At 34.4% G+C, this 9,627-nt stretch overlaps 1 long non-coding RNA gene across 1 annotated transcript in view; it reads right to left on the bottom strand.

Moving 5' to 3' along the window:
* Positions 1-6,454: 6,454 nt before the first annotated feature.
* LOC131998040 (uncharacterized) overlaps positions 6,455-9,627 on the bottom strand; it is a 76,156-nt gene continuing 72,983 nt past the window's right edge. Inside the window, exon 3 of the long non-coding RNA XR_009398499.1 lies at positions 6,455-6,909. This is a non-coding gene — a long non-coding RNA (uncharacterized LOC131998040). The remainder of the gene's footprint in view (positions 6,910-9,627) is intronic.

Genomic DNA, 9,627 nt, shown 5'->3' with positions numbered 1-9,627 from the left:
ATAGAAAACTTTACAGCACCAACATCCAGCACCTCTACGGAAAGATATTTTCTTCACAAATCCAACGGTGTCCTCGGAGTTTTGAAGTTCGCAAAACTAAAGATGTTACAGCAACTTGAAACTCTCCTTGATTTTTTTAACATTTTTCGGATGGGAAATATGCGTTTTTGAGCTTGTTTTTCGCAGAAAAAACATAGGAGTTGCATTTATCCGAATTTTTGGCCACAATCTTCAATACTGTATACTCAACTCGAAAAATTTTTTCGCATCGAAAATTGAAAATTTCATAAGGGGGTAGCCTTTGCTCAAACAATGCAAAAAAAATTATTTTTGAAATTTTAACTAATTCTGCTTATTTTTCGAATCTTCCTCGAATTTCGAATTGCGGAATGGTAGAAATTCTTCGAAATTCGAAAAAATGAAGGAGTTACAGGGTTTTAGGCGTTGAAACCGACGTTGAGATTTTCAGCTCAAAAATATTTGGTTTTTGCGATGTTTTTCATAGAAAAAAGTTCGCAAAACTAAAGATGTTACAGCAACTTGAAACTCTCCTTGATTTTTTTAACATTTTTCGGATGGGAAATATGCGTTTTTGAGCTTGTTTTTCGCAGAAAAAACATAGGAGTTGCATTTATCCGAATTTTTGGCCACAATCTTCAATACTGTATACTCAACTCGAAAAATTTTTTTGCATCGAAAATTAAAAATTTCATAAGGGGGTAGCCTTTGCTCAAACAATGCAAAAAAAATTATTTTTGAAATTTTAACTAATTCTGCTTATTTTTCGAATCTTCCTCGAATTTCGAATTGCGGAATGGTGGAAATTCTTCGAAATTCGAAAAAAATGAAGGAGTTGCAGCGTTTTAGGCGTTGAAACCGACTTTGAGATTTTCAGCTCAAAAATATTTGGTTTTTGCGATGTTTTTCATAGAAAACTTTACAGCGCTGCATCATCCAGCACCTCTACGGAAAGATATTTTCTTCACAAATCCAACGGTGTCCTCGGAGTTTTGAAGTTCGCAAAACTAAAGATGTTACAGCAACTTGAAACTCTCCTTGATTTTTTTAACATTTTTCGGATGGGAAATATGCGTTTTTGAGCTTGTTTTTCGCAGAAAAAACATAGGAGTTGCATTTATCCGAATTTTTGGCCACAATCTTCAATACTGTATACTCAACTCGAAAAATTTTTTCGCATCGAAAATTGAAAATTTCATAAGGGGGTAGCCTTTGCTCAAACAATGCAAAAAAAATTATTTTTGAAATTTTAACTAATTCTGCTTATTTTTCGAATCTTCCTCGAATTTCGAATTGCGGAATGGTGGAAATTCTTCAAAATTCGAAAAAAATGAAGGAGTTGCAGCGTTTTAGGCGTTGAAACCGACTTTGAGATTTTCAGCTCAAAAATATTTGGTTTTTGCGATGTTTTTCATAGAAAACTTTACAGCGCTGCATCATCCAGCACCTCTACGGAAAGATATTTTCTTCACAAATCCAACGGTGTCCTCGGAGTTTTGAAGTTCGCAAAACTAAAGATGTTACAGCAACTTGAAACTCTCCTTGATTTTTTTAACATTTTTCGGATGGGAAATATGCGTTTTTGAGCTTGTTTTTCGCAGAAAAAACATAGGAGTTGCATTTATCCGAATTTTTGGCCACAATCTTCAATACTGTATACTCAACTCGAAAAATTTTTTCGCATCGAAAATTGAAAATTTCATAAGGGGGTAGCCTTTGCTCAAAAAATGCAAAAAAAATTAATTTTGAAATTTTAACTAATTCTGCTTATTTTTCGAATCTTCCTCGAATTTCGAATTGCGGAATGGTAGAAATTCTTCGAAATTCGAAAAAATGAAGGAGTTACAGGGTTTTAGGTGTTGAAACCGACGTTGAGATTTTCAGCTCAAAAATATTTGGTTTTTGCGATGTTTTTCATAGAAAAAAGTTCGCAAAACTAAAGATGTTACAGCAACTTGAAACTCTCCTTGATTTTTTTAACATTTTTCGGATGGGAAATATGCGTTTTTGAGCTTGTTTTTCGCAGAAAAAACATAGGAGTTGCATTTATCCGAATTTTTGGCCACAATCTTCAATACTGTATACTCAACTCGAAAAATTTTTTCGCATCGAAAATTGAAAATTTCATAAGGGGGTAGCCTTTGCTCAAAAAATGCAAAAAAAATTATTTTTGAAATTTTAACTAATTCTGCCTGTTTTTCGAATCTTCCTCGAATTTCGAATTGCGGAATGGTGGAAATTCTTCGAAATTCGAAAAAATGAAGGAGTTACAGCGTTTTAGGCGTTGAAACCGACTTTGAGATTTTCAGCTCAAAAATATTTGGTTTTTGCGATGTTTTTCATAGAAAACTTTACAGCGCTGCACCATCCAGCACCTCTACGGAAAGATATTTTCTTCACAAATCCAACGGTGTCCTCGGAGTTTTGAAGTTCGCAAAACTAAAGATGTTACAGCAACTTGAAACTCTCCTTGATTTTTTTAACATTTTTCGGATGGGAAATATGCGTTTTTGAGCTTGTTTTTCGCAGAAAAAACATAGGAGTTGCATTTATCCGAATTTTTGGCCACAATCTTCAATACTGTATACTCAACTCGAAAAATTTTTTCGCATCGAAAATTGAAAATTTCATAAGGGGGTAGCCTTTGCTCAAAAAATGCAAAAAAAATTATTTTTGAAATTTTAACTAATTCTGCTTATTTTTCGAATCTTCCTCGAATTTCGAATTGCGGAATGGTGGAAATTCTTCGAAATTCGAAAAAATGAAGGAGTTGCAGCGTTTTAGGCGTTGAAACCGACTTTGAGATTTTCAGCTCAAAAATATTTGGTTTTTGCGATGTTTTTCATAGAAAACTTTACAGCGCTGCATCATCCAGCACCTCTACGGAAAGATATTTTCTTCACAAATCCAACGGTGTCCTCGGAGTTTTGAAGTTCGCAAAACTAAAGATGTTACAGCAACTTGAAACTCTCCTTGATTTTTTTAACATTTTTCGGATGGGAAATATGCGTTTTTGAGCTTGTTTTTCGCAGAAAAAACATAGGAGTTGCATTTATCCGAATTTTTGGCCACAATCTTCAATACTGTATACTCAACTCGAAAAATTTTTTCGCATCGAAAATTGAAAATTTCATAAGGGGGTAGCCTTTGCTCAAACAATGCAAAAAAAATTATTTTTGAAATTTTAACTAATTCTGCTTATTTTTCGAATCTTCCTCGAATTTCGAATTGCGGAATGGTGGAAATTCTTCGAAATTCGAAAAAAATGAAGGAGTTGCAGCGTTTTAGGCGTTGAAACCGACTTTGAGATTTTCAGCTCAAAAATATTTGGTTTTTGCGATGTTTTTCATAGAAAACTTTACAGCGTTGCATCATCAGCACCTCTACGGAGAAAGATATTTTCTTCACAAATCCAACGGTGTCCTCGGAGTTTTGAAGTTCGCAAAACTAAAGATGTTACAGCAACTTGAAACTCTCCTTGATTTTTTTAACATTTTTCGGATGGGAAATATGCGTTTTTGAGCTTGTTTTTCGCAGAAAAAACATAGGAGTTGCATTTATCCGAATTTTTGGCCACAATCTTCAATACTGTATACTCAACTCGAAAAATTTTTTCGCATCGAAAATTGAAAATTTCATAAGGGGGTAGCCTTTGCTCAAAAAATGCAAAAAAAATTATTTTTGAAATTTTAACTAATTCTGCCTGTTTTTCGAATCTTCCTCGAATTTCGAATTGCGGAATGGTGGAAATTCTTCGAAATTCGAAAAAATGAAGGAGTTACAGCGTTTTAGGCGTTGAAACCGACTTTGAGATTTTCAGCTCAAAAATATTTTGTTTTTGCGATGTTTTTCATAGAAAACTTTACAGCGCTGCACCATCCAGCACCTCTACGGAAAGATATTTTCTTCACAAATCCAACGGTGTCCTCGGAGTTTTGAAGTTCGCAAAACTAAAGATGTTACAGCAACTTGAAACTCTCCTTGATTTTTTTAACATTTTTCGGATGGGAAATATGCGTTTTTGAGCTTGTTTTTCGCAGAAAAAACATAGGAGTTGCATTTATCCGAATTTTTGGCCACAATCTTCAATACTGTATACTCAACTCGAAAAATTTTTTCGCATCGAAAATTGAAAATTTCATAAGGGGGTAGCCTTTGCTCAAACAATGCAAAAAAAATTATTTTTGAAATTTTAACTAATTCTGCTTATTTTTCGAATCTTCCTCGAATTTCGAATTGCGGAATGGTAGAAATTCTTCGAAATTCGAAAAAATGAAGGAGTTACAGGGTTTTAGGCGTTGAAACCGACGTTGAGATTTTCAGCTCAAAAATATTTGGTTTTTGCGATGTTTTTCATAGAAAAAAGTTCGCAAAACTAAAGATGTTACAGCAACTTGAAACTCTCCTTGATTTTTTTAACATTTTTCGGATGGGAAATATGCGTTTTTGAGCTTGTTTTTCGCAGAAAAAACATAGGAGTTGCATTTATCCGAATTTTTGGCCACAATCTTCAATACTGTATACTCAACTCGAAAAATTTTTTCGCATCGAAAATTGAAAATTTCATAAGGGGGTAGCCTTTGCTCAAAAAATGCAAAAAAAATTATTTTTGAAATTTTAACTAATTCTGCCTGTTTTTCGAATCTTCCTCGAATTTCGAATTGCGGAATGGTGGAAATTCTTCGAAATTCGAAAAAATGAAGGAGTTACAGCGTTTTAGGCGTTGAAACCGACTTTGAGATTTTCAGCTCAAAAATATTTGGTTTTTGCGATGTTTTTCATAGAAAACTTTACAGCGCTGCACCATCCAGCACCTCTACGGAAAGATATTTTCTTCACAAATCCAACGGTGTCCTCGGAGTTTTGAAGTTCGCAAAACTAAAGATGTTACAGCAACTTGAAACTCTCCTTGATTTTTTTAACATTTTTCGGATGGGAAATATGCGTTTTTGAGCTTGTTTTTCGCAGAAAAAACATAGGAGTTGCATTTATCCGAATTTTTGGCCACAATCTTCAATACTGTATACTCAACTCGAAAAATTTTTTTGCATCGAAAATTGAAAATTTCATAAGGGGGTAGCCTTTGCTCAAACAATGCAAAAAAAATTATTTTTGAAATTTTAACTAATTCTGCTTATTTTTCGAATCTTCCTCGAATTTCGAATTGCGGAATGGTGGAAATTCTTCGAAATTCGAAAAAATGAAGGAGTTACAGCGTTTTAGGCGTTGAAACCGACTTTGAGATTTTCAGCTCAAAAATATTTGGTTTTTGCGAGGTTTTTCATAGAAAACTTTACAGCGCTGCATCATCCAGCACCTCTACGGAAAGATATTTTCTTCACAAATCCAACGGTGCCCTCGGAGTTTTGAAGTTCGCAAAACTAAAGATGTTACAGCAACTTGAAACTCTCCTTGATTTTTTTAACATTTTTCGGATGGGAAATATGCGTTTTTGAGCTTGTTTTTCGCAGAAAAAACATAGGAGTTGCATTTATCCGAATTTTTGGCCACAATCTTCAATACTGTATACTCAACTCGAAAAATTTTTTCGCATCGAAAATTGAAAATTTCATAAGGGGGTAGCCTTTGCTCAAAAAATGCAAAAAAAAATATTTTTGAAATTTTAACTAATTCTGCTTATTTTTCGAATCTTCCTCGAATTTCGAATTGCGGAATGGTGGAAATTCTTCGAAATTCGAAAAAATGAAGGAGTTACAGCGTTTTAGGCGTTGAAACCGACTTTGAGATTTTCAGCTCAAAAATATTTGGTTTTTGCGATGTTTTTCATAGAAAACTTTACAGCGCTGCATCATCCAGCACCTCTACGGAAAGATATTTTCTTCACAAATCCAACGGTGTCCTCGGAGTTTTGAAGTTCGCAAAACTAAAGATGTTACAGCAACTTGAAACTCTCCTTGATTTTTTTAACATTTTTCGGATGGGAAATATGCGTTTTTGAGCTTGTTTTTCGCAGAAAAAACATAGGAGTTGCATTTATCCGAATTTTTGGCCACAATCTTCAATACTGTATACTCAACTCGAAAAATTTTTTCGCATCGTAAATTGAAAATTTCATAAGGGGGTAGCCTTTGCTCAAAAAATGCAAAAAAAATTATTTTTGAAATTTTAACTAATTCTGCTTATTTTTCGAATCTTCCTCGAATTTCGAATTGCGGAATGGTGGAAATTCTTCGAAATTCGAAAAAATGAAGGAGTTACAGCGTTTTAGGCGTTGAAACCGACTTTGAGATTTTCAGCTCAAAAATATTTGGTTTTTGCGATGTTTTTCATAGAAAACTGTACAGCGTTTTCTTAGTTTTTTTCCTAACTGTCCAATAAATGGATTTTCAGTGAATAAAACACCAATTTGTTTGTCTTTTTTTTTGGTAAAATGTTAAAATCTTTATTGTTATCTTTTTTTAATGTTCTGTGATTAAACAAATGAGAATATTTTTTCTTCTATTTTTTTCGTTATCTTAATTGAAAAACTTTCTCAAATAGTTTGAAATTTCTTTCTGCCCATGAACATTCTCTCTCGCATATCAGTAAGTGCTGTCCGATGCAAGTTTAAGCTCAATGGGGCCTACCTTTTATAGCCAAGTCCGAACGGCGTGCTGCAGTGAGACACCTCTTTGTGGAGAAGTTTTAACCAAAGGGTACAGTACCTCACAAATGTAGCCAGCATTAGGAGGGGACAACCACCGCTGAAAATTTATTTTGGTGTTTTCCCCAGGATTCGAAAGCAGTGGTTCAGCGTAATAGGCTGCGCTACGGTGGCCTCCTTCCTGTTTCCTTCGCCGCACATATTTGGCTATTGGTTACATTTTTTATAAACTTTTCATAACTGTGCCAATGTTTTAGGATAGCTTTTTGCTTTGTTTGTTGTGCCATCTGTAATAAAAAATTAATGAAAAATAAAAATTAATTTATTTTCATATAGTTGTAAGTTTTTTATTTTTTATAACACGTCGTATAACTACTAAAAGTTCATTCCTTTTAATACATGGTGAGGATAAAAGTTCATTTCACCAGGCCATTGGTTACTATATCTTATTCAAAACATTTCACTGGGGCTGAAAAATGTTTACAATAGAAAATATCTAATTCAGCCTGGATGAATATGATTTGCTATAGAAAATCTTCCATTCAGCCTGGCTGAATATGATTTTCTATAGAAAATCTTCCATTCAGCCTGGCTGAATATGATTTTCTATAGAAAATCTTCAACTCAGCCAGGCTGAATATGATTTTCTATATAAAATCTTCAAGTCAGCCTGGCTGAATATGATTTTCTATAGAAAATCTTCAATTTAGCCTGGCTGAATGGGATTTTCTATAGAAAATCTTCAATTCAGCCTGGCTGAATGGGATTTTCTATAGAAAATCTTCAATTCAGCCTGGCTGAATGGGATTTTCTATAGAAAATCTTCAATTCAGCCTGGCTGAATGGGATTTTCTATAGAAAATCTTCAATTCAGCCTGGCTGAATGGGATTTTCTATAGAAAATCTTCAATTCAGCCTGGCTGAATGGGATTTTCTATAGAAAATCTTCAATTCAGCCTGGCTGAATGGGATTTTCTATAGAAAATCTTCAATTCAGCCTGGCTGAATGGGATTTTCTATAGAAAATCTTCAATTCAGCCTGGCTGAATATGATTTTCTATAGAAAATCTTCAATTCAGCCAGGCTGAATATGATTTTCTATAGAAAATCTTTAATTCAGCTTGGCTGAATATGATTTTCTATAGAAAATCTTTAATTCAGACTGGCTTGGCTGAATATGATTTTCTATAGAAAATCTTTAATTCAGACTGGCTTGGCTGAATATGATTTTCTATAGAAAATCTTTAATTCAGACTGGCTTGGCTGAATATGATTTTCTATAGAAAATCTTCAATTCAGCTTAGCTGAATATGAGTTTCTATAGAAAATCATCAATTCTGCATGGCTGAATATGAGTTTCTATATGGCTGAATATGATTATCTATAGAAAATCTTCAATTCAGCCTGGCTGAATATGATTTTCTATAGGAAATTTTTAATTCAGCTTGGCTGAATATGAGTTTCTATAGAAAATCTTCAATTCTGCATCGCCTTATATAAGTAAAATCTTCAATTCAGCAAGGCGGAGCATGGGTTTCTATAAAAAATCTTCATTTCACTCTTGCTGAATATGAGTTTCTATTGAAAATTTTCAACTAAGCATAACTGAATATGGGTTTCATTATAAAATCTTTAATTTTGCATGGCTAAATTCGAATTTCTATAGAAAATTCAGCCCGGATGATTATGAGTTCCTATAGAATGTCTTCCATTTAGCAAATCTGTTTCAGTTTGCTTTTCATTCCTTTAGGAATCGAAACCACTGCCTACAATTTTTAAACCAATAGTGGTTTTCCATCACAAAACTTCCCCAATTGTTTGCTATTTAGTTGTGTCTTTACTGTTTATGACTCATGCCTATCCTAAAATGTCAGCAATTGTTTCAGCATATTAATCACAACTGGAAGCCTGTTAGAAAAAGCAGCAATAACAAAATGTCTGGCTTCCTAATACAAAATTTTAAGAATACATAAAGACCGGTTGGAGTATGCTTGCGTTTGGTGGCATGGGCTGGTATTGCCGTCCCCAATTCAAAAGACAAGTTAATGAGGTGTTAACATGTCAGAGACAAATGATGAGCACACATCAAGTGATCATCATTCAGTATGCCTGTCCTTCCCTCAAGAAGCATGTGGAGCAAGTGCTAACTCAAATTATACAGCTGACTGACTGTGAAGCCAAGCAAGTTTCAAAAATCTCCTATGTAGGCAGTAGAAAATGACGCACGCAACACACCATGCGGAGTCCCCGGATCATGCCCTCATATCATCCAATCTTTATGTGCAATAAAAAACAAATTTAATAACAGAGTGCCAGTGTATAAATAATGGAGTGCAGACAGCGGACAGACACTTTGAAATTAGAGATCCAATGAACAAGACAATCAGCCAGCCAACGAGCAGAGCAACAAGCCCTGTGGTTAAGGCAATTAATTTGCTGCTTGGCACGCTGGCTTGCCTGTGTAATTTAATATTATTTATGTGTAAATGTCACGATAATTTCATGGGTTTTGAACAGGCGAACAGAAAAGTCAAACAGCAAAGGTGGCCATAAAATAAAAAACAACAAACCAAAATTACAGAAGAAAGCAAAGAATACGTGCGACACACCCTACCAGGGGCCACGCAACCGAATACCCGCATGGAGAAGATCATCATCAGACTATACTACAACCAGCAATGCATTTGCAGAACCTATGTTGCGTTGTTAACACCGCAACAGTGTTTGGCATTGGGATTATAACCCCAACCAACAATGCTGAAGGCCTAGTACTCAGCATTGGTCAATTATAGATTATTTCCATTATTCTGGGGCTTCTTTTTTTTTCAAAATGACCTCGGGGGGATATTTTCAAAACTTTTTCAATATTTTGTGTTTTAAGAAATTCCAAATTGAAAACTTTTGCTTAAACTTATGGGTATTTGAAAATCACCATGGATTCGGCACTAGCTGTGCTTATTTCTGTTGGCCTGTTGAAAACCATAAAATTATCTTGACAACATCAT

This window comes from Stomoxys calcitrans, chromosome 5, assembly GCF_963082655.1.
Source record: "Stomoxys calcitrans chromosome 5, idStoCalc2.1, whole genome shotgun sequence".
NCBI classification, from domain to species: domain Eukaryota; kingdom Metazoa; phylum Arthropoda; class Insecta; order Diptera; family Muscidae; genus Stomoxys; species Stomoxys calcitrans.
This window is presented reverse-complemented; position numbering and strand designations above follow the sequence as displayed.